Source organism: Pseudorca crassidens, chromosome 9, assembly GCF_039906515.1.
Source record: "Pseudorca crassidens isolate mPseCra1 chromosome 9, mPseCra1.hap1, whole genome shotgun sequence".
Classification (NCBI taxonomy): Eukaryota; Metazoa; Chordata; class Mammalia; order Artiodactyla; family Delphinidae; genus Pseudorca; species Pseudorca crassidens.
The window spans coordinates 28,066,011-28,090,044 of record NC_090304.1 but is presented as its reverse complement, the minus strand read 5'-3'; the positions used below and the strand labels follow the sequence as shown (position 1 = coordinate 28,090,044).

The following is a 24,034-nucleotide window of genomic DNA, read 5'->3' as shown; positions in this document are numbered from 1 at the left end:
GACTTTCAGAGGATGTTACATACATGCCTCTGCAGCTGAGCAGAGTACACTGGCCTGGAGGTAAAGACTTGGGAGTCTTTTCTGTGTAAATGCACTCACCCTAGGAGAGCCTGTAGCATCAGGAGAGTCCATGACAGAGGGACACCAAGGAAAAGAGCCTACGAAAGAGATAGGGAAGGCCTGACCCAAGAAGTAGGAGGACAACTAGGAGAGACTGAGGACATGCAAGTTTCAAGAAGGAGAGTGGTCATTAGTGTCAAACTCTAGGTTCTGAAACCATATCCTACAAACAATCCTCCTAGGGCCCCTCTACTGTTGGCTCAAGATCACCACCATGGAGCCCACTGGCAATAAAACAATCAGTCCACCATCCAAGGGTCTCCACAATATGATTCTAACCCCTTTTAAATGTTATCTCCCTTTAGCATCCTTCAAAATCCTTCAGCATTAGTGACACAGAATTGTCCCTACATACTTGCCCGAAGTGCAGTGGACTCTGGCCCTTTGTGCATGTTACCTCCCACCCCAGGAATGATCTTTTCATTATTCTGCTCATCCTCATCCTACCATCCTTCAAGGACAATGCCACCCTTAGCAATTTCTCCATATGAACTTGATTTCTATGTGTGTCTATCTGCTGCGCTGGGGCTGTGGACTCTTCAGGGAAAATCCTTTCTATTATTTATCCCTGGCACCCCTTGAAGCCTGCCATGGTGCCTAGTATATAGCAGGTGCTCAAAGAAGGGCTTTTTGCATGAATGAACTAATGTTGTTTTGTATCAAACAGAATTAAATAGAATCCAGCAGCTGACATTTAAAAATGTTAATGCTACTGACTCACCTGTTTGGGGGAAGGGATGAGTTTTCTTTGAAGGCTTAGTGACTTTCACATCTGCTAGATGTGCTGTTATCCTCTTTACTGTGGTCACTTATTACAAGGAGAAACAGTTCCTCATGATTCAGGTATTTTCATACAGTTGGATTATTATGTCTGAAAATTAATATTGTTCTGTCCTCTGACATTTACTTCAGGGCCAGTAGAAACGTAACTATCCTCACTCTCTATTTGTGTTCAATCTAATCACTTAGCAAGAGGATTAGAGCCAGTACACACTGATTTTTTTGAAGACTTGGGAGTGATTATTTTTTTATTCTGACACCGTAAATATTTTCCAAATATATTAATATATGATAATTATTTCTTAATATTTTAATCTTCTTAACATGTTAACATTCTTAACATGTTCTTAGTCTCTGAATATTGAGGGTAATATATACATAAGGTTGTACACTTGTATACAAAATTTTTTCTATGATGTTTTATTGTAATTATATGTACAGATAAGATAGGATACTGCTTCCTTCAAGACCTTCATTAAAGTCAAATTCGAATTTTATTGTGGATTAAGGATGTTAAGGCATTACTTACTGTAATTCCTTACATATGATGCTATTCAAAACCTTTCCAAACCCATCAACTCATGTAACAACACTTTGAGATAGTTTGGCTAATGTTATCACCACCATTTTACGCACTAAAAAAAGGGACACAAGATATTAAGAAGATGTAGTAAGTTATCAGACCCGTGACAAAAACAGTTCTCCTTTCCTCAATTCCATGTACTTGCCAAAGACTATATAAACCTCATTACAGAAATAATTCATGATTAGATTAAATGACCTTTAAGGTCTCTTCTAATTCTGAGATTCTATGAGTCCACAGATAAATATATTCCTTTCAATAGTCCTTCATATACCAACCTTTATTTTTTATTAGCTGTAGTGCTTAATGGTTAAGAGCGAGTGATCTGAAGTGAATCTGAATCATAATATTCCAGCTAGGCCAATTATAATATTGCTTTAGTCAAGTTATATAATTTTTCTGAATTTCATTTTTCTCATCTGTAATTTGGGGATAATAATAGTACCTGCCTTCTGAATTATTATGAAGCTTCGATGAAATCATACCTATAAAGTCCTTAGCAAAGTACCTAGGACATATTAAGCACTCAATAAACACTAGATGCTATAATTAATGTTGCTGCTGCTATTATTATCATCATTATTAAATTCGAGGATATATTTGTACTTTTAGAACTATGTCCTAAGGATAGTAAGAATAAACTAGTTAAACATCTTCCCTCTATGAATTTTATGCAAACCAGGGTCATGAAATATAGTTAGTCAGTTGATCATTCATGTTGTAGAAGACAGAGCATTTAGATGCCCTGGAACTGGAATTCAACCATGAATTAAAATACCCAGTCTCCTGACTGTAATAAAGACAAATTCTCTAGTGGAAATGGTTCACCAAGGATTTATTAGAACTTTCCTGTAGGAGAAAAAGTTTCAGAGGTTTTCACTATAAGTAGAAAATACATAGAACCAGAACTTAAACCTCAAAGCTTTCATCTTTCTTTATGAAATTCAACAGAAGTCCTTTTAAGAAGTGTTAATCCAGTTAAATAGTTACCAAACCTTACTCTCAGCTGAAATGGGTGTAAAATCTCAAATTAGAAAGTCTCCTTTTTGGTTAACTCCCATCGGATCCGGCTGCAGTATTTCCCATTACTTGCATTTTAAGGAGAAGAGCATTAGCACAAAACTTCAGTATCAGTGTTGGAAATTGACAAGCCGGTGAAAGGGAAAACATGACAGTCAAAGATAGAGTGGATTTCCTGTGTGTGCTAAAAAGAGAAAACCATTTCTTTGGCTATTATGGATACAATTAAAGTAAAGCTTTAAGATAATGTTTCTGTCAGAGGTTGAAGGGATGAATATCAAATCCCTATTATGAGGCAAATATACATATATTTTATCAATTTTTCTTTACACAACCTTATAACAAAAGAATATTATTCCTTATCAACCTAAAATTGTGCAGAGACCTAAAGAAGTGAGTAGCCTGTGGTCACATAGCTGGTGAAATATAAAAGTGGATTCAAGTCCCAGAGCCCAAGACCCTCAGCTAGCTCAGACTGTTCTTTTTTATTTATTCAACAAAAGTTTATGGAAGTATATCATTTTAAGTTTATTAGGAATCAGCTGGAGAAAGAGTGGTGGATGAGACATTGTTCCTACCCACTGTGAATTTATAGTCCTGGACGAGAGAGAAACAAATGTGCTAAGACGGCAGTAAGAGAAGTGAAAAAAGGAAGCAAAAGAGGGGCTACTAATTCAGATCTCCTGTCTCATAACAGGTCTCAAAGAGGGTTACATTTTCAAAGAAGCACGTAATACAGCATACAGGTTTACAAGTACACAAACTGTGAGCACATCGAGGTTCAATTTCACTACCAGGACCCCAGCGATCCAATCCCTAAGCAAACACCCAGGGCTGATCTCCAGAGATGTTTCTGAATCTTAACCAGTACCTCCACAGTTCCCAACCCAGTATGGATTTCAGCATGAGGATGAGAAGAAGAATGAGGAAGAAGGTAACTGAATGACTCTAAACTATAGCTTTAAACAAAAAATCAACTCCCCTCTCAGAGATACTTGTTAACTTTCAATATCCCAGTTGAACTTTAAAGGACACTTCTGTTTCAGTTAAGGGAGAGTATAGATCCACACAACAAGGTCAAACATATTAGAGTTAGTTGCTTTATACCCTTTCCCACATCAGCACACCAGCCAGCAGCTAGACTAAGGGGGAGACAGCTATGCTGAAACTAGAGTGAGCTCAAAATTATAAAAGCTCACACATCGTTTTCCCAGTCTATAGATACTCTCTTTCCTTGTCACACTGACCCCACATACAGTCATTACGTTCTCCCCACACTCACTCTCCTTTGTGCCATGTTCTTTCATCTGAGTTGGGACGCTGGGATGTTCAACTCTCCTTTGTTCATTCACCATCAAAACTTTAGTGGGCTTCCATTATGTGCCAGGCAACATACTGTGGGTTGGAAATACCAGAAAGAGAATGAAGGGTCCCATCTTCTCCCACGTACATACTAACCGTCTACTGCTTGGGCAACAGACTGCTAAAGCAGTGGTAGCAAAGAATGGTTAAAGTGGTTGAACTAGCCCGAGAATGGCAAATAAGCTAGGTGAGAAAAACAATTAGGAGCACTGGAGTCAGGCTGTCAACACCCAAATCTTGATTCCACTAGCTGTTTGACCTTGAGCAAGTCATTTATGTCCTCTGTGCCACAGTTTCTCCATCTTAAAAATAATGATAATAACAATTCCTAGCACATTATGTTGTGGCATGGTTTAAAAAGAGAGTACATATTGATTATCTAGAACAATTCCTGGCACATGATAGGCGCTCAATAAATATTGCTGTGTCTTTCTCACCAAGTGATTAGTACTTATGCTGGTTGGGGTTATTTGGATGTAGATGTGATGTGAAGTTAGGAGTGCAAAAGGTGTGTTAGGGAGTAATACCTGTAAAAGGCAATGGAGAGGAAGTGGGATTGGACAGAGGGAACTATCTGACAAGCCCATCTAGGAGCTCTAGAGCAGGCTGCCCCTTAGAGGTGTCTCACAGTGGGCACAAATGGCTGGGCACTTATACCACAGCCCCGCTCAAGGACTGAAAGAGTACAGCCTCAGTTCAAAAGTTAAGACAGACCCCAAAGGACCAAAGAGCGGAAGGCCACTAACGAACCATACCGTCGGCAGCTGGGCAGCAAGTCCTTTCCTGAAAGGAGACCTGGGCAGGCATTTCCATGTTGGCCGTAGCAGTCACTGTCTGGGGTGCTGGTTCAGAAGGATTTGGAGGAAGTGCTGGAATTCAGTGGGCTTAGGCAAGTGGAGACATCATGACTGCTTAAGACTTCAGCCATGGCTCTTGAGCAAGGAGGAGAGGCCCACCTGCCAGGAATCTGCCCTGCTTAAATATTGTCTCCAAAGGCTCCTCCACCTCTGACAAACTCAGTTCTTTATTCCTGCTTCAGCAGTTTCTTTTAGACCCCAAGGATGCCAAGAGGGCCCTGGCCCTAGGACTCTGCTGCCCCCTAACACAGTGCTATATATACCCTGCTCTTCTAAGGGAGGGGAAAGCAGCCAACTGTCCAGAGGCTCCGGATTTCCAGAATCATACAGTACTAGTGGCTCAAGGCCCCACCCTTAGCTTTGGCTCTGTGTGTCCTTCTCAGAACCTCTTCTAAGGCCCAGAGTTTCTCATTTGCCTTCAGACTATCAATCTAGAAGAATGACAGTCTGCTTAGAGCAACACTAATTACTTACACCCCGAACTTATTCCAAAATGCATTTACAGAATCTTTAAAAACAATATAACTAGGCTACTTCTAATAAAGGCTTTATCTAAATTGCTGATGCACTTGTAAGGGAAACAAAATATAGATAGAGTACAACTATGGGGAAAGTTTCTAGAAAAGGGGGACTTTGGATAAAAGTAAAATGCTATCAGGGAACAAAATCAGAGTTGTCAGCTCAAACAGGTAATGGATCTTTCAGCACTTAAATGTTTTCTTGTTGTTTTGCAACTGTGCTTTCAGCAGGAGGGAATCTGTGATTTAGTAATACAGCTTTTTTTTTTTTTTTTTTTTTTTTTGCGGTACGCGGGCCTCTCACTGCTGTGGCCTCTCCCATTGTGGAGCAACAGGCTCCGGACACGCTCCAGGGAAGCCCTACCTCTCATTTTTGCTGTCCGTTGTATTTCATTTATGGTTAAGCACAGTGAGGATCTGGGCTGCGGCAGGTGTGTGTTCAGCTGCACCTGGCAGAGAGCAGGAACGCTGAACAGCTGATGGCAATACCTAGTTCCATCTCTCACCTGGTGGCAGCCACCTGCAGGGAAGTAAATCTCCTAGGAAGAAACTAAAAGTCTCAGTTGCAACTTTAAAGTTTTAAACTTCAGAACTCTATGTGCACACAAAAACTAAAACAGGGCTTCCCTGGTGGCGCAGTGGTTGGGAGTCCACCTGCCGATACAGGGGACGCGGGTTCATGCCCTGGTCCGGGAGGATCCCACATGCCACGGAGCGGCTGGACCTGTGAGCCACGGCCACTGGGCCTGCGCTTCCAGAGCCTGTGCTCCACAATGGGAGAGGCCACAACAGTGAGAGGCCCGCGTACCACAAAAAAAAAAAAAAACAAAAACAAAAACACTAAAACAACCTCTGATGTTGATATCTGAATTCTGGATTTTAAATGTTTTCAAATTTTTAAAAATATTTCTTCGTGAAGCATAATTGGTGGTCATGAACAGTGCCTAGAATGGAGCTGGTTTCTCAGTTCCATAAATGGTTGCTGACTGTGTAAGAAATGACAAAGCAAAGCTGTCTTCCATCCTTGAAGTTCACGAAGCAGATTTACCAAGTTTAAGACCACACACTTCACACACTGTATGTTGGTCCTAATGTCCTCTCTGTGATTCCGAATCATGGACTCATCACTCTTTTCCTACTAGACCACCACCCCCACCTGCCTTAACATCATCAACTTTAACAACACCTGCTTCTGATTCTTGTTCCCACAAGCCTGTGACAACAGAGATACCCATCAGGGCCCCTGGTTTGAGCTTCCCATCCCTCACCTCACCTTCGAATTTAGACTGCAACTCACTTTGAAAGTCAAGGAAGTCAGTGACCCAGAGGTGAACCTTGGGGCAGTTCCAACTGGACTGGGAATGGGATTCCTCCAAAAGGCCACAGCCATGGCCAGAGACACCGTTCTCATTTCCAGGCAACGAAGTCCCAGGGAATACTCTGTGACTCATCCTCAGCAGCTGTTTCCAGGGCACTGAGCTCTGTAGGCTGAACAGGTGGGGGTCTGTCTTCTTTATCTGACAGAGCTTTTCATAGTCAAGTGCCAGGAGAAATGAAGATTACAGTCATAGCTCTTAAGAAACTCCTAAAGAAACACAGGGTTGGCCTTGGGCAAATTTTGATATCAGGCAATTGGCTTTAAGGCCCTCCAGCTTCATTTTTTGACAACCCTCTCGCCCTATGATGCTCTTGACTATCATACTCCAACTCTCCCCTAACATACATTACCATGTACCTATCGGGAAATACCTGTGAGCATCTAAGCAGGCTGCTCTGACTCTAGCTGGGACTAGTCACTCCCTTTGCTGTGATCTTATTGCAACATACTGTGGCCCAAGTCATATTGCAGTATTGCCTATGATCCATGTATTTGTCTGCTTGATAGACTGTAAGATCCCTAAGGGCAGGCACCAAGTGTTACTCATCTTAACCCAGCACATAGGAAGCTAGCTGAATCGTACCTGATTGGCATTGAAGTCTTAGAAGGAAATTACGGAGGAAAATATTAGTTGGAGAGATTAAAATTTAAAGATTCTTTACTAAAACAGATATCCTTTTACTCACATTTTAAAATGAGCAAATTAGATGAGCCAATAATTCACCAAAGAAATGCAAATAAACAAATAAGGAAAAGTTCAGCATTACTAATAAAGAAAATACAAACAAGTTACAAGTTGCTGAGCTGCAAACTGCCAAATATGCCACACACACGCACACACACACCCCTTCTTTTAGGATTTTCAATATAAATTGCCACCAGTGTAAGGTCCTTGTTACTATAACCTCATCAGTTTTTACATATGTGTGCATGTGGGTGTGTATGTGTGTGTGTGTGTGTGTGTGTGTGTATATATATATATATATACATATATATGTGTGTATATATATATATATACACACACACACACATACACACATGCACACACACACATATATATATCTCCCCTGTTTGAGATCATTTGCCCTTTAATTTGCATTTAAAATCAGTTTCTTTAAATATTTTAGTTACAAGCTCTGAATAGTGAAGACAGAGTAGATACTGCAAGCACCTCAGTATTGGTTCCCAACCCCAGGCCTTGCTTCTTCGTTCAAGGGACAAATGAGCACTCTGCACTAAATTGGGGCCCTAGTGTCAAGTGTCAGCAGCCTCAGGCCTGGATGCAGTTGGATATTCCAATGATTGTGCCCAGACCTAAGGGACAGTACCTGACAGGTGACATCAGCCATTTCCCCACTGTGCACTAACAACTTGTGATTGGTTTCTGCCGTAGGCCAACCTCCCCCAGACCTGTGTTCTGAGGAGGAAGAACCAAGGCCCTGCTCCCTAAGAGCTGTAATGCAGGAAGGAACAGAACTGCCTCTTTAGGCAACGTGCTTACACCAATGAAATTTAAAAGCTCAAGTCAAGCTGAGCCAGTCTACAGGCCTCCCTCACCCCAATCCCTATATATATATATAGAGAGAGAGAGAGAGAGAGTCAGGCCATCCAAGATGGCTGTTCTCTTGCTCACTGTACATCCCCTGCTCAATCAGTCCCTGCTTCACTCACATGACTACCCAATCCTCTTAACTATAGGGCTTCATTAGACCCTGATAACTGATAAGCCCACCTGACGGCAATTCACCCTATAAATAGTAGCCTCCTTCTCCCCTGGGGTAGCGAAGGCTGCTGTCATGTCTTGCTCACCTTCTGCTGTACACAGTGGAGATGCTGCTCCAGGACCTTGCTTTGGGCTGGTAAGATTCCATGTCCATTAAGCCACTGATGTCTCCGTCACTGTCTCGGGGCTCTTTCTTTGGTCTCGAGGCTGGGCGATCACAAGAAATGCAGGCCTGCGGGGTGTAGTCCAACATATACATATATTTTCTTTTTCCTATTCTCCTAATCCTACCTCTAGAAATCTGACCTTAGGAAAAAGAATCAGATACAGATGAATAATATTATGATATGCTGGCAGTATTGCTTATAATAGTGAAAAAAATGGAAACAGCTTATCCAATTGTATGTAGGAAAGTGGTTGTTAGATCAACCAAGTTCATCCAACAATTGAAAACAAACTTTATAAGGATATTTAATGACATGAATGAAAGCTGATGATAAAGTATTAAGTGGGAGACTGCAGGAAAAAACAATTATTTTAAAAAGAGGAGAGTAGTCAACCAGAAAAATGGTAAACAAAAGTCATGTAAGATAAAGTCTAAGAACTGAATAGCTTATTACTTTGGCAATTTAGGAGGCCAAATTTATCCTCAGCAAAAGCCTTTCTTTGTCTTTATCTTTAAAGAAGGCCAGTTGCTTTTCTGAGTGTCTAACCAGCTCCTGGGCTCTCTGAGAGCTAAAGGTAGAGGAAAGCACAGGACATTGAAGTCGAATATGGGTTTAAGGTCTCGATTTCACCACACATTACCCTCATAGGTCTCATTAGCTTGAAGACATTAATTAAACTTTAATCCTCAGTTTTTTCATCTGTCCAATGAGCATAATACTTGTAAAGAGTCTATCTAGCAGAGTAACTAGCAAATACTGATGATAATCTTTTCCATTTCTTGCATATTAAATATGTTTATAATTACCTGTCCCACTCAGCTTCTAACTGGACATTAACCAGGTGAAATTAATCCTTGACCATAGTTAATGGGACCAGGTTAACTGACCCTAGAGGAGGCCCATCCATAAACTAATCTGATTCAATCAGAACTTCTCACCTGAAACTCTGAATAGTAGAGGAAAGTTCCAGTAACTGGAAGGAAGTGGAGCTGAAGCATCAGAATACAGACTTGAAGCTGATGGCTACAGTCATATAGAGGATAAATAATATTGAAAGCTCATTAAGAGAGGAGTAGCAGACGTGAAAAGGAGTGAGGAGAGTGCTTATACATTCCTGTAACAAATTATCACAGGCTTCTCAGGCATGCCAGCCCAGGGTCAGGCTGGACATGGCTGGGGGCTTCTGCAGAGCTATTCTCCCCTGTGGGCCTAGTGGTCCCTTGAACTGGTGGAACCTCACCCTGGAGTCTGCCTGTCTCTCCCACAAAGCTTCAGCCCCCAGAAAAGCCACAGCCCCTTAGTTTGGCCCATGGATGCTAGCTGGGCTGTCTATACCAACCCAGGCCCTCCAGCCAGGTACCACCCAGCCCTCCCGCTCCAAACAGCCCCTGGCCTTGGTGGCTTCCACCCGTGCCTCTACCCTGAGTTTTGCATGTTCCACTAACCCAGGCAGGCAGTGGGTAGAGGCGGGAGCTTCCAGCTGCATCTGTGAGGGCAGAACAGTAACTCCCCCCTGAGGCACCTACCCCCAATAAAAGCAATTCTAACCTTACAAAAATATTCTCAAGCTCAGTGACTTAAAGCAACACAAACTTATAATTCTGGCGGTCAGAAGGCTTAAATGGGTCTCACTGTGTTTAAATCAAGGTGCTGGCAGAACTGCATTTCTCCCAGAGGCTCTACAGGAAAAGCCAAAAATCCCTCGCCTTTTCTAGCTTCTTCAAGGCCCCTACTTTCCTTGATTTGTAGCCTCCTTCCAGCTACATCATCACTCCAACTTCTGCTTCCATCATTACATTTTCTCTCCTACTTCTGCTGTCACATGGCCTCCCCTACTATGTCCTATTATGACCCTCAGACCTCCCTTTTGTAAGGACTCTAATGATTACACTGGACCCATCCAGACAATCTCCCCATCTCAAGCTCTTTAATCACATCTCCAAAGTCCCTTCTGTCTACAACCTAATTCCCTTAGCCTGCCATATTACCTTGCATGACACCTGGGGAGCGTTATTAGCCTACCATTGTGACCACGCAGCCTCAGACTATTTCCAGCCCTGACTCTGTAAGGTCGCTTATTGTAATCTCATGTGGCAGAAATAACGCCTTTTCCGAGGCACATAGGAAGTCTATGCTCCTCAACCCCTTTGCAGTTAGACTGGGGCCAAGTGAGAGGTTTAGGCTAATGGGATGTGTTCAGAAGGGAGATGAGCCCTTGCTTCTCAACATGTGGTCTGCAGGACAGCAGCAACACCATCATCTTGGAGCTTGTTAGGCTCCACCTGAGGCCTCTGAAGCAGAATCCTCATTTCAATGAGATCCCAGGTGATTCTGATGCACATTAAAGTTCAAGAAGCACTGATATAGGCCACTTCCAACCTTGGCACTTAAAAATACAAAATCCAATCCTCTAGCTGTCTCTTCCTCCACTGCAGTGACCTCAGAGGCCAAGAGTTCCAGGTCACAAAGCTACAAAACAGAGGCCACCCAAAGCACAACATAACATAAGCAAAAGATAAATTTCTAAGTTAAGGCACCAAAATTTGGGGGATTGCCTATTGCGGCAACTACTTTTTTTTTTTTTGGCTGTGTTGGGTCTTCATTGCTGCGCACGGGCTTTCTCTAGTTGTGGTGAGCAGCGGCTACTCTTCGTTGCAGTGCGCAGGCTTCTCACTGTGGTGGCTTCTCTTGTTGTGGAGCATGGGCTCTAGGTGCACGGGTTTCAGTTGTTGTGGCACATGGGCTCAGTAGTTGCGGCTTGCAGGCTCTAGAGCTCAGGCTCAGTAGTTGTGGCGCACGGGCTTAGGTGCTCTGCGGCATGTGGGATCTTCCCGGACGAGGGATCAAACCCGTGTCCCCTGCATTGGCAGGCAGATTCTTAACCACAGCACCACCAGGGAAGCCCGCAGCAACTACTTTTAATTATCCTGGTTTTCAGTAAGATATTTATTTGAGCTACCTTGGGTAGATTTGTCTCTTGCAATCAAAACTTTGCCCATGGGCTTCCCTGGTGGCGCAGTGGTTGAGGGTCCGCCTGCCGATGCAGGGGACACGGGTTCGTGCCCCGGTCCGGGAAGATCCCACATGCCACGGAGTGGCTGGGCCCGTGAGCCATGGCCCCTGAGCCTGTGCGTCCGGAGCCTGTGCTCCACAACGGGACAGGCCACAACAGTGAGAGGCCCGCGTACCAAAAAAAAAAACAAAACAAAACTTTGCCCACAACAGCAGTTCTCAAACAAGTGAGCATCAGAATTACCTGAAGAGCTGCTTAAAACAAATTGCCAGGCCCCACCCCCTAGAGTTTCTGATTTACTAGGTCAAGGGTGAGGCACAATAACTTGCATTTCTAACAAGTTCCCCAATGATGCTGATGTTGCTGGCTCTGAGACGACATTTTGAGAGCCACTGGCTTACAATTTCACTGTTAGGAGCTTTCCATCACTATATAATTCAATTCTGACAGTATAGACCAGGAGGCTGCAAACTATTGCCCATGGGCCAAATCTTACCCACTGGCAGTTTTCACGAATAAAGTTTATTGGAACTTTGGAACACAGCCATATCTATTTATCATCTATGGCTGCTTCCTCACTACAAAGGCAGAGTTGAATCACTGCAATAGAGACCATATGGCCTGCTGCTATGTACTGAGTGTGGATTAGCTGAGGGCTAATCCACTAAATTGGTTGGGTGGCACTTATAATAGTCTCTATACAAATTCTCATGTTGATCTAATCACCAAAGTGATGGTATTAGAAGGTGGGGCCTTTGGGAGATGCAAGTCATGAGGGTAGGGCCCTCATGAATGGGATCAGTCCCCTTATAAAAGAGACCCCATAGAGCTCCCTCACTTTCTGCCATATGAGAACACAGCGAGAAGATGGCTGTCTGTGAACCAGAGAGCAGGTTCTCACCAGACACCAAATCTGCTGATGCCTCGGTCTTGGACTTCTGGCCTCCCAAACTGAGAAATTTCTGTTGTTTATAAGCTACTCAATTTGTCATATTTTAATATAGCAGCCCAAATGGACTGACACCCACAAAACCTAAAATATTGACTGCCTGGCCCTTTACAGAAATGACTGCGGATCTCTGATATAGACTACAGTGGAGTTGTTTTCCTTATATTATCCTGAGACTAAAGAACATTGATTTACTTGAGTATATTCGTTGATCATTCTCTACTTCTACTATGCCATTTTCACTTTGACAACAACCACAAGAAAATTATTTGAACACTGGTATTTACTATTACTATGATGTCCCTAGTAAGAGCATTTGTTATCAAGTACAAGTCTCCCCAACGTGGAACTGGAAAGATTCTTGGGAAGCAACAGGATTTTCAAAGTGCTTGTAAAAGTTGGCGAAGTCTGGGTTGTTTTAGTATATCTAGAAGAGTGCTGAGGCAGAAGGGGTGTTGCACAAATGAAAACCAGGCATGTTTCAATGTTATAAACACTCTCTTGATTACCTCACGACCTATCTGCTGGAGTTACAAATCAAAATGGGCCTCTATGTCTTTCATCACTCTAGGGTCAACCTAGTTTATTAAAATTAAACTGCCTGTTATCCTCCAGAATGGTACATAAGCCTATAATATATGCTCTTTCCACCCACTTCAAAAGCCCTATGACCCATTTTTTTTAAAAAAAATCCTTAAATGTGCCAACCCACACACACACAAAAGCACTGTCTTTTTTTTGTAACTATTCTTTCAGGCTTATGCCTTTTAAAATAGTGGTGTCTGCAGAAATGTCACATCAAACGAAACTGCCAGAGGTAGAAGTACTTAACTGAAACTGCTTTTATTAGTATATTGGAAGAAATCTGCTGGCCTAAGAATGGAAAAAGGACTGATACTGAATAAAAACGCCATGGTGCCAAAGGGAGATGGTTTTTTTTTTTGCTATTAAAAAAAATCCCACCTCATATTTTAAAATCTAAATAAGAAGATTCTCTACTGACTGTAGCCAGTTTCTTTTTTGTTTTTTTTTAAAAAAAAAACCCTTTCAGAGCCTCCCCAGAATTCTGATCCCTAAACGGAACTTAGGGATCAAAATGGAACTTAGGGCGAATGGAACTTAGGGCTAATCCATTAAGTTGGTCAGCTGGCACATATACTAGTCTCTGTGTAAAGTCAGTCTCCACTACACAGTTGTCAACTATGTCAATCCCCCTCATACTCCTTTAGAGCTACTCACACCAGAGCCCTTAGTAGGCACTGTGCCCTCACTTTTTTCTGGGGTATGCATAGACTCTCCCCTTTATCTGCAAGACCTTAAGTCCACTGTTTTGATTACTCCTCATTCTACTACCTTATGACTCACCATAGCCTCCTCCCTTACCCACCACCTCAGGAAGAATCCTGACCCTACCTCCCCCAAAGTGTCCTCAACTTTTTAAGAGGTCCACAAAGGGGTGCCTCACATGCCCATAGACCAGGCATCCAGTTTCGTCCTTTACCTAGTGTCCGCCATGTTTTCTCAGACTCTGGCTCCCTATGTCTAGGGCCCTGAGAGCAGTATCCACGGCAGATGATGCCCGTCATATGAATGCCAAAGTTCTGGCCAAAGATATTGTTGCTGAAACTGCTAAGCTGGGAAAGAGAGGGATGCTGGCTTCCCTTCTGGGTAGGAAATTGTTCCTCTCCCTCTAACTCTATACCACACTTTGTCACTTGGGCCCCAAAGAAAACATTTGTCATCTTCCTGGGGCAAGTCCCTAACCGGAACTCACACATCTTTCTCCAACAATATGCAACAGTTCTTCCTCCTCAGGACAGTCTAAATCTAGTCATTTAAAAATATATACCCTCAAGTTCTCATTTTACTGACATGGTATTTTCCTTCCAATTAGTCCCCCAGTCACACATCCACAAAAACGTCCATTTTATAAGAAAGGTTTGGCTTTATGTAACCCCTTCTATGACCCATAGCATTGGGCAGGCATAAAGATGGATTATTAGAAATAAACATCTCTCAGGAATACTCAGAGTCATCCAAACACCTCTTTACTTTTCTTGATCACTTCTGATCCACACTGAATCAGACTCAGAAGAGTATCTGAGAAACTTCTCTCCCTGATCTCCCTCCCTCCTTCCCAGCTTACCTTTTCTACCCTTCTGTTCCTGGCCTGCTGGTTTCCCCACTCTCTCCCAAATCAAGGCCATACATATCCTTTTTTCACGGCTCCTCCATAGCTGTATATTGGGTTTTTCAAATTTTTCACAGCTGAGCATCTATAAGCCAAACATTCCTTTCTTGACTCTAATAGCATCACATTGATGCATTATGCCCAAAGACCCTTTTCCTACCAGTGCCAGGAAGGAAAACGAGGGAAATGGAAAAAGAAAATCGCTCATGTCATATGTATGTTTGTCTAACTAAAACGTTCTGCACCAAAGATGGATTAAAATCTCCATCTTTGGAGGGGACCTTCAAGATGGCAGAGGAGTAAGAGGTGGAGATCACCTTCCTCCCCACAAATACATCAAAAATACATCTACATGTGGAAAAACTGCTACAGAACACCTACTGAATGCTGGCAGAAGACCTCAGACTTCCCAAAAGGCAAGAAACTCCCCACGTACCTGGGTAGGGCAAAAGAAAAAAGGAAAAACAGAGACAGAAGAATAGGGATGGGAACTGCACCTCTGGGAGGGAGCTGTGAAGGAGGAAAGTTTCCACACACTAGGAAGCCCCTTCACTAGCAGAGACAGGGGGTGGGCAGGGGGGAAGCTTTGGAGCCACGGAAGAGAGAACAGCAACAGAGGTGCAGAGGGCAAAGCGGAGAGATTCCCGCACAGAGGATCTGTGCTGACCAGCACTCACCAGCCTGAGAGGCCTGTCTGCTCACCTGCCGGCCGGGGTGGGTAGGGGCTGGGAGCTGAGGCTTGGGCTTCAGAGGTCAGATCCCAGGGAGAGGACTGGGGTTGGCTGCGTGCACACAGCCTGAAGGGGGCTAGTGTACCACAACTAGCTGGGAGGGAGTCTGGGGAAAAGTCTGCAACTGCCTAAGAGGCAAGAAACCATTGTTTCCGGGTGCAAAAGGAGAGGAGATTCAGAGCACACCCTAAACAAGCTCCAGAGATGGGCACGAGCTGCAGCTATCAGCGCAGACCCGAGAGATGGGCATGAAACGCTAAGGCTGCTGCTGCAGCCACCAAGAAGCCTCTGTGCGAGCACAGGTCACTATGCACACCTCCCCTCCTGGGAGCCTGTGCAGCCAACCACTGCCAGGGTCCCGTGAGCCAGGAACAACTTCCCCGGGAGAACACACGGCGCGCCTCAGGCTGTTGCAACGTCATGCCAGCCTCTGCTGCCGCAAGCTCGCCCTGCATTCCGTACCACTCCCTCCCACCAGCCTGAGGGACCCAGAGCCCCCTAAACATCTGCTACTTTAACCCCATCCTGTCTGGGCAGGAACAGATGCCCTCAGGTGACCTACATTCACAGGCAGGGCCAAATCCAAACCTGAACCGCAGGAGCTGTGTGAACAAAGAAGGGAAAGGGAAATTTTTCCCAGCAGCCTCAGGAACAGCGGATTAAATCCCCACGATCAACTTGATGTACCCTGCATCTGTAGAAACCTGAATAGACAATGACCAAACCAAAACTGAGGCAGTGGACTTTGGGAGCAGCTGTAAACTTGGGGTTTGCTTTCTGCATCTAATGTGTTTCTGGTTTTATGTTTATCTTACTTTAGCATTTAGAGCTTATTATCATTGGTAGATTTGTTTATTGATTTGGTTGCTCTCTTCCTTGTTTTTTTTTTATATATATATATTTTTTTCTTTCCTTTTTCTCTTTTTGTGAGTGTGTATGTATATGCTTCTTTGTGTGATTTTGTCTGTATAGCGTGGCTTTTACCATTTGTCCTAGGGTTCTGTCTGTCCTATTTTTTATTTTTGTACAGTTTTTAGCGCTTGTTATCATTGGTGGATTTGTTGTTTGGTTTGGTTGCTCTCTTCTTTCTTTCTCTTTTCTTTTTTAATTACTTTTTTATTTTTAATAATTTTTAATAACTTTATTTTATTTCATTTTATTATTTTTTTCTTTCTTTCTTTCTGTTTTCTTCTCCCTTTTCTACTGAGCCATGTGGCTGACAGGGTCTTGATGCTCCAGCCGGATGTCAGGCCTGTGTCTCTGAGGTGGGAGAGCCAAGCTCAGGATATTGCTCCACCAGAGACTCCCCGGCCCTATGTAATATCAAATAGCGAAAGCTCTCCCAGAGATCTCCATCTTAATGCTAAGACCCAGCTCCACTCAACAACCGGCAAGCTGCAGTGCTGGACACCCTATGCCAAACAACTAGCAAGACAGGAACACAACCCTATCCATTAGCACAGAGGCTGCCTAAAATTATAATAAGTTCACAGACACACCAAAACACACCACCAGACACGATCCTGCCCACCAGAAAGACGAGATCCAGCCTCATCCACCAGAACACAGGCACCAGTCCCCTTCACCAGGAAGCCTACACAACCCACCGAACCAACCCTACCCACTGGGGGCAGATACCAAAAACAATGGGAACTATGAATCTGCAGCCTGCGAAAAGGAGGCCCCAACACAGTAAGGTAAGTAAAATAAGAAGACAGAGAAACACACAGCAGATGAAGGAGCAAGGTAAAGACCCACCAGACCAAACAAATGAAGGAGATATAGGCAGTCTACCTGAAAAAGAATTCAGAGTAATAGTAAAGATGATCCAAAATCATGGAAATAAAATAGAGAAGATACAAGAAACATTTAAAAAGGACCTAGAAGAAATAAAGAACAAACAAACAATGATGAACAATGCAATAAATGAAATTTAAAATTCTCTACAAGGAACCAATAGCAGAATAACTGAGGCAGAAGAATGGATTAGTGATGTGGAAGATAAAATAGTGGAAATAACTACCACAGAGCAGAATAAAGAAAAAAGAATGGAAAGAATTGAGGACAGTCTCAGATACCTCTGGGACAACATTAAATGAACCAACATTCGAATTATAGGGGTCCCAGAAGAAGAAGAAAAAAAGGGTCTGAGAAAATATTTGAAGAAATTATAGTTTAAAGCTTCCCTAATATGGAAAAGGAAATAGTCAGTCAAGTCCAGGAAGCGCAGAGAGTGCCATAAAGGATAAATCTAAGGAGAAACACGCCAAGACACATGATAATCAAACTATCAAAAATTAAATAGAATGAAAAAATGTTAAAAGCAGCAAGGGAAGAGAAGCAAATAACATACAAAGGAATCCCCATAAGGTTAACAGCTGATCTTTCAGCAGAACCTCTGCAAACCAGAAGAGAGTGGCAGGACATATTGAAAGTGATGAAAGGGAAAAACCTACAACCAAGATTACCCAGCAAGGAGCTCATTCAGATTCAACAGAGAAATTAAAACCTCTACAGACAAGCAAAAGCTAAGAGAATTCAGCACCACCACACCAGCTTTACAACAAATGCTAAAGGAGCTTCTCTAGGCAGGAAACACAAGAGGAGGATAAGACTTACAATAACAAACACAAAACAATTGAGAAAATGGTAATAGGAACATACATATCGATAACTACCTTAAAGGTAAACGGATTAAACGTTCCACCAAAAGACACAGACTGGCTGAAAAGATACAAAAACAAGACCCATATATATGCTGTCTACAAGAGACCCACTTCAGACCTAGGGACACATACAGACTGAAAGTGAAGGAATGGAAAAAGATTTTCCATGCAAATGGAAATCAAAAGAAAGCTGGAGTAGCAATTCTCATATCAGACAAAATAGACGTTAAAATAAAGACTATTACAAGAGACAAAGAAGGACACTACATAATGATCCAGGGATCAATCCATGAAGAAGATGTAACAATTATAAATAGTTATGCACCCAAAATAGGAGCACCTCAATACATAAGGCAAAAGATAACAGCCATAAAAGGGGAAATCAACAGTAACACAATCATGGTAGGGACTTTTACATCTCACTTTCACCAATGGACAGATCATCCAAAATGAAAATGAATAAGGAAACACAAGTTTTAAATGATACATTAAACAAGATGGACTTAACTGATATTTGTAGGACATTCCATTCAAAAACAACAGAATACACTTTCTTCTCAAGTGCTCATGGAATATTCTCCAGGATATATCATATCTTGGATCACAAATCAAGCCTTGGTAAATTTAAGAAAATTGAAATCGTATCAAGTATCTTTTCTGACCACAATGCTATGAGACTAGATATCAATTACAAGAAAAAAACTGTAAAAATTACGAACACATGGAGGCTAAACAATACGTTACTAAATAATCAAGAGATCACTGAAGGAATCAAAGAGGAAATCAAAAAATACCTAGAAACAAATGACAATGAAAACACGATGACCCAAAACCTATGGGATGCAGCAAAAGCAGTTCTAGGAGGGAAGTTTATACCAATACAATCCTACCTCAAGAAACAAGAAAAATCTCAAATAAACAATCTAACCTTACACATAAAGCAATTAGAAAAAGCAGAACAAAAAAAAACCCAAAATTAGCAGAAGAAAAGAAATCATAAAGATCAGATCGGAAATAAATGAAAAAGAAATGAAGAAAACAATAGCAAAGATCAATAAAACCAAAAGCTGGTTCTTTGAGAAGATAAACAAAATTGATAAACCATTAGCCAGACTCATCAATAAAAAAAGGGAGAAGATGCAAATCAACAGAATTAGAAATGAAAAAGGAAAAGTAACAACTGACACTGAAGAAATACAAAGGATCATGAGAGATTACTACTAGCAACTATATGCCAATAAAATGGACAATCTGGAAGAAATAGACAAATTCTCAGAAAAGCACAACCTTCCAAGACTGAACAAGAAAGAAATAGAAAATATAAACAGACCAATCACAAGCATTGAAATTGAAACTGTGATTAAAAATCTTCCAACAAACAAAAGCCCAGGACCAGATGACTCACAGGCGAATTCTATCAAACATTTAGAGAAGAGCTAACACCTATCCTTCTCAAACCCTTCCAAAATATAGCAAAGGGAGGAACACTCCCAAACTCATTCTACGAGGCCACCATCACCCTGATACCAAAGTCAGACAAAGATGTCACAAAAAAAGAAAACTACAGGTCAATATCACTGATGAACATAGATGCAAAAATCCTCAACAAAATACTAGCAAAGAGAATCCAGCAGCACATTAAAAAGATCATACACCATGACCAAGTGGGGTTTATACCAGGATGCAAGGATTCTTCAATATATGCAAATAAATCAATGTGATAAACCATATTAACAAATTGAAGGAGGAAAACCATATAATCATCTCAATAGATGCAGAAAAAGCTTTCCAAAAAATTCAACCCGCATTTATGATAAAAACATTCAAGAAAGTAGGCATAGAGGGAACTTACCTCAACATAATAAAGGCCATATATGACAAACCCACAGTCAACATCATTCTCAATGGTGAAAAACTGATACCATTTCCACTAAGATCAGGAACAAGACAAGGCTGCCCACTCTCACCACTATTATTCAACATAGTTTTGGAAGTTTTAGCCACAGAAATCAGAGAAGAAAAAGAACTAAAAGGAATCCAAATCAGAAAAGAAGAAGTAAAGCTGTCACTGTTTGCAGATGACATGATACTATACATAGAGAATCCTAACGATGCTACCAGAAAACTACTAGAGCTAATCAATGAATTTCGTAAAGAAGCAGGATACAAAATTAATACTCAGAAACCTCTTGCATTCCTATATACTAATGATGAAGAATCTGAAAGAGAAATTAAGGAAACACTCCCATTTACTACTGCAACAAAAAGAATAAAATACCTAGGAATAAACCTACCTAGGGAGACAAAAGACCAGTATGCAGAAAATTATAAGACACTGATGAACGAAATTAAACATGATACAAAGAGATGGAGAAATATACCATGTTCTTGGACAGGAAGAATCAACATTGTGAAAATGACTCTACTACCCAAAGCAATCTACAGATTTAATGCAATCCCTGTCAAACTACCAATGGCATTTATCACAGAACTAGAACAAAGAATTTCACAATTTGTAGGGAAACAAAAAAGACCCTAAATAGCCAAAGCAATCTTGAGAAAGAAAAATGGAGCTGGAGGAATCAGGCTCCCTGACTTCAGACTGTACTACAAAGCTACACTAATCAAGACAGTATTGTACTGGCCCCAAAACAGAAATATAGATCAGTGGAACAGGATAGAAAGCCCAGAGATAAGCCTATGCACATATGGTCACCTTATCTTTGTTATAGGAGGCAAGAATATACAATGGAGAAAATACAGCCTCTTCAATAAGTGGTGCTGGGAAAACTAGACAGCTACATGTAAAAGAATGAAATTAGAACACTCCCTAAAACCATATACAAAAATAAACTCAAAATGGATTAAAGACCTAAATGTAAGGTCAGACACTATAAAACTCTTAGAGGAAAACATAGGCAGAACACTCTGTGACATCAATCACAGCAAGATCCTTTTTGACCCAACTCCTAGAGATATGGAAATAAAAACAAATATACACAAATGGGACTTAAAGAAACTTAAAAGCTTTTGCACTGCAAAGAAAAACAAGACGAAAAGACAACCCTCAGAACAGGAGAAAATATTTGCAAACGAAGCAACTGACAAAGGATTAATCTCCAAAATTTACAAGCAGCTCATGCAGCTCAATAACAAAAAAACAAACAACCCAATCCAAAAATGGGCAGAAGAGCTAAATAGACATATCTCCAAGAAGATATACAGATTGCCAACAAACACATGAAAGGATGCTCAACATCACTAATCATTAGAGAAATGCAAATCAAAACTACAACGTGTGATACAAGGTATCACCTCACACAGGTCATCATCAAAAAATCTACAAACAATAAATTCTGGAGGGGGTGCGGAGAAAAGGGAATCCTCTTGCACTGTTGGTGGGAATGTAAATTGATACAGCCACTTATGGAGAACAGTATGGAGGTTCCTTAAAAAAACTAAAAACAGAACTACCATACGCCCCAGCAATCCCATTACTGGGCATCTACCCTGAGAAAACCGTAATTCAAAATAGTCATGTACCACAATGTTCATTGCAGCTCTATTTACAATAGCCAGGATATGGAAGCAACCTAAGTGTCCATCATTGGATGAATGGATAAAGAAGATGTGGCACATATATACAATGGAATATTACTCAGCCATAATAAAAAACTAAATTGAGTTATTTGTAGTGAGGTGGATGGGCCTAGGGTCTGTCATACAGAGTGAAGGAAGTCAGAAAGAGAAAAACAAATACCGTATGCTAACACATATATATGGAATCTAAGAAAGAAAAAGAAAAGGTCATGAAGAACCTAGGGGTAAGACGGGAAAAAAGACACAGACCTACTAGAGAATGGACTTGAGGATATGGAGAGGGAGAAGGGTAAGCTGTGACAAAGTGAGAGAGTGGTATGGACATATATACACTACCAAACATAAAATAGATAGCTAGTGGGAAGCAGCCGCATAGCACAGGGAGATCAGTTCAGTGCTTTGTGACCGCCTAGAGGGGTGGGATAGAGGGTGGGAGGGAGACGCAAGAGGGAGAAGATATGGGGATGTATGTATACATATAGCTGATTCACTTTGTTATACAGCAGAAACTAACACTGTAAAGTAATTATACTCCAATAAAGATGTTAAAAAAAAATCTCCATCTTAGAAGACGATAACCTGTAGTTTTAAAATGGCAACTTCTGCAGTTTTGAGGTTTTCAATATCTTATGGCCAAGACTCAATCTCAGATTCATCTCATGGTACCAGAGGCATCCCCTGACCTCTACAGACTCTATAAAGGTAGTTATCCTAAGCATTTAACCTAAGAATGGGAACTCTGCCCTGAGATAATGACTTTGACCACATGTATTAGTGAGAGTCATTCAGCTTGAAGTAATGGAGACCCAAAACAATAGTGGCCTAAACAAGATAGAGATTGTTTTCCCTTTCCTGTAAAATTTTGAAGTTCAGTAATCTAGGGCTAGACTACTGTGAAAAGTCCTCAGCAACTCATGTGCTTCTAGGTCACTGTACCACCGACTATAGAGTGTAGCCCTTGCCCTCTTAGTCCAAAATGACACACCCACCTTACAAGGGGCAGGATGGAGGAAGGATAGGACAAGAAGGAAGAAAAAGGGGCAAAAGCTGCTTGCCACCTGTCCCCTGAAGTTCCTAAAACTGCCAAAAAACATTCTACTTACGTATCTTTTTGTTCAAAACGTGGCCATTCTTGGCTGAAAGGGAGGTAGGGGCATTTTACTCTTTGTTCTAGGCAGACATATACCCACCTACAAAGTCTATTCGTGTGGGAGAATAGAAAGAGAATGGATATCAGGGGACAAATAGAAGTCTCTGTCATATTGTGCTCCTGAAATCACTCTCTTTCTCTGTGCTAAAAATAAACCCTGGAGTCACCTAAAATAGAATGCTTTAAATTCCCTGTTTTTTATAAAAAGCTGAGCTACAAGTCAAAATTCTGCCACTCAGTGTAACCACTGGCAAGTCACTCAGTGGTTTAATTCTTTGCCTTATTGTAATAGGGATGTCTGTCCTGCCACCTTAAAAGATTGTTCTGAGGATTGATTGGGAATAAACTGAGATAATAAAGGTGAAAGTAATTTTTTTAATGTGATATAAATAACTCTTGAGGCAAAGTAGAATTAAAGCAATAAATTATCTTTTGTCTTCTTTAAACATATATGTCTCTCTTTCAAAGCATCTCCATTCCCCTTTTAGGTTTCTTAGTGAAATGTGGCAGATAGATGTCAAGAGAGCAAAGGGTCAGAAACAAAGGCGTGTGGTCTGATATTGATTCAGATAGGGTCATTTGTATATTGAGAAAGAAAAGGAAATTCTCTAGAATTTGCCAATATTTATGAAGACTCACACCATCAACCTGGTTTCTCAACCTTCTACCTATATTTAATTGTTATTATTAGATATGGGATTAGATCTTCATACCAGAAGTTATTATCCCTCGGACAAATTTTAGGTTCTAGCAATCTGTTTTGCAAAGGAAGCTACCCTAGCCATTTCGAACAAGTAGAGCAGCTATAAAATCAGCTGGTGTTTTTTAACAATTTTCTGGAGGGTTTAGTTTTGCTGCCATTATTGATGTTTCTGTTGTTGTTTGTTGAAAAGCAGTGGAGAGATGGAATGTCTAGAAAGCACCTAAGCATTCTAAACTGCTTCAAGGAAGGAAACAAATCCGGGCAAAGGAGTCTTGTTAAAGATAACTTGCATAGATGCTGTGGTTTTGCCCTGCTCTGCAGGAGGAACAGAGAGAGCACAGAGTGGGGGGATTGAAAGTTTTGGAAAAGCAAAGGACAATTCTGAAAATCATATTAGAGCAGATTTCTGGCTTCAGTTGTATGTTTTTATCCTCTTCCTGTGGTTTGGCAACATACAAAGTCAAGCAGGCTGTCATGCCCTCTAGGTAACCTGGTAAAGACTTAAGTCAGAATAGGCTGGGTT

The 24,034-nt window shown here is 41.5% G+C and overlaps 1 protein-coding gene across 7 annotated transcripts in view; it reads right to left on the bottom strand.

Moving 5' to 3' along the window:
* KCNA4 (potassium voltage-gated channel subfamily A member 4) overlaps nucleotides 1-24,034 on the bottom strand; it is an 865,487-nt gene that overhangs the window by 757,096 nt on the left and 84,357 nt on the right. For all 7 annotated transcript variants that reach the window (XR_010946099.1, XR_010946100.1, XM_067749539.1 and 4 more), the window contains one exon: nucleotides 8,428-8,573. The gene's annotated coding sequence lies outside the window, so the exon portion shown is untranslated. The remainder of the gene's footprint in view (nucleotides 1-8,427; nucleotides 8,574-24,034) is intronic.